Below are 1387 nucleotides of genomic sequence, written 5' to 3' on the forward strand. Positions count from 1 at the left end.
ACTGAGCCACCCAGGCATCCCAATGATTGGACATTTTAGCATCATTTCTTTGGTACAAAATTCACAGTAATAATATGTTAAATGCTGGCCCATTCACAGACATTAACCATCTGAGAATGCTTAGAAAGACCAGGAAATAAAATAACTGAGTCTTGTTTTGAGGTGAAATTCAACAATCTCTTAAGACATAGAAATTAGGCACTTCAGCTTCTTTTGGCTTTTGACTTGGTGAAGGTGAAGGTGCAACAGACTTTGGTCATCCTAAATCCAGGTTCACTGGACAACAACCACCTCCACTATGCCACCTAAGTTTGACCCCAATGAGATCAAAGTCATGTACCTGAGGTTCATCACTGGGGAAATCAGAGCCACGTCTGCCCTGGCCCCAAAGATTGGCCCCTTGGGTCTGTTTCCAAACAAGTTTGTTAATGACATCAGCAAGGCAGCCAGTGATTGGAATGGTCTGAGGATTACAGTGGAACTGACCATTCAGAAAGGACAGGGTCAGATTGAAGTGGTACCTTCTGCCTCTGCCCTGATTATCAAAGCCCTCAAGGAATTACCATCAGACAGAAAGTAGCAGAAAGACTTTAAGTGCTGTGGAAATACCACTCTTGATGAGATTGTCAACATTGACCAATAGATGCGGTACCAGTCTTTAGCCAGAGAATTCTCTGGAACCATTAAAAAGATCTTGAGGACTGCCCAATCTGTAGGCTGCAATGTCGATGACAACCATTCTCATGACATTGTTAATGACATCAATAATGGTACAGTGGATTGCCCAGCCAGTTAAGAACTATAAAGGAAAATATTTCAGTAAAGAATCATTTAACAACTAAAAAAAAAAAAAAAGAAAAGAGAAGAAAAAAAGAAGCAATGCATTTCACATAGAATGAAATGATAGTATTTATCTTAAGCACTATATGCAATATAAAATAGGACTTAAGGACACAGTTAAAGAATTTTATTGCTTGGTTTAAATTCCAGCTTCTCCACTAATATAGCTATGTAAACTTGGTCAAGTCATTTAGCTTCTCTGTACCTAAATTTCCTCATCTGAAAATGGGAGTAAGTATAGAACTTGTACATATTAATCCTCTTTTACTACAATAATGGTGTGTAACAAATAGCTCTTCCCAAATCTCAGTGGCTTATAACCATAAATATTTTTTTCTCCTTCAGGGGTCTGTAGATCAACTGTGAAACTCTTAGGCTGATAGTTGTGTTCAGATTGCCTCTGAAGGTACAAGGCTGAAAGAGAAGTGGTTCTCTAAGGAGGAATGTCAGAAGCACAAGAGAATGAGCCAAATCATTTAGCAATTTCAGTCAGACCCCCGCTTGCATACATTCACATTTCAGTTGTCAAACAAGTCATATGGCCAAG

At 38.9% G+C, this 1387-nt stretch overlaps 1 pseudogene; it reads left to right on the plus strand.

Annotated features, from left to right (window-relative positions):
- Window positions 1–283: 283 nt before the first annotated feature.
- LOC122915634 lies at window positions 284–827 on the plus strand (annotated as a pseudogene).
- The last annotated feature ends 560 nt before the right edge of the window (window positions 828–1387 follow it).

Source organism: Neovison vison, chromosome 8 (genome assembly GCF_020171115.1).
Source record: "Neovison vison isolate M4711 chromosome 8, ASM_NN_V1, whole genome shotgun sequence".
Taxonomy (NCBI): domain Eukaryota; kingdom Metazoa; phylum Chordata; class Mammalia; order Carnivora; family Mustelidae; genus Neogale; species Neogale vison.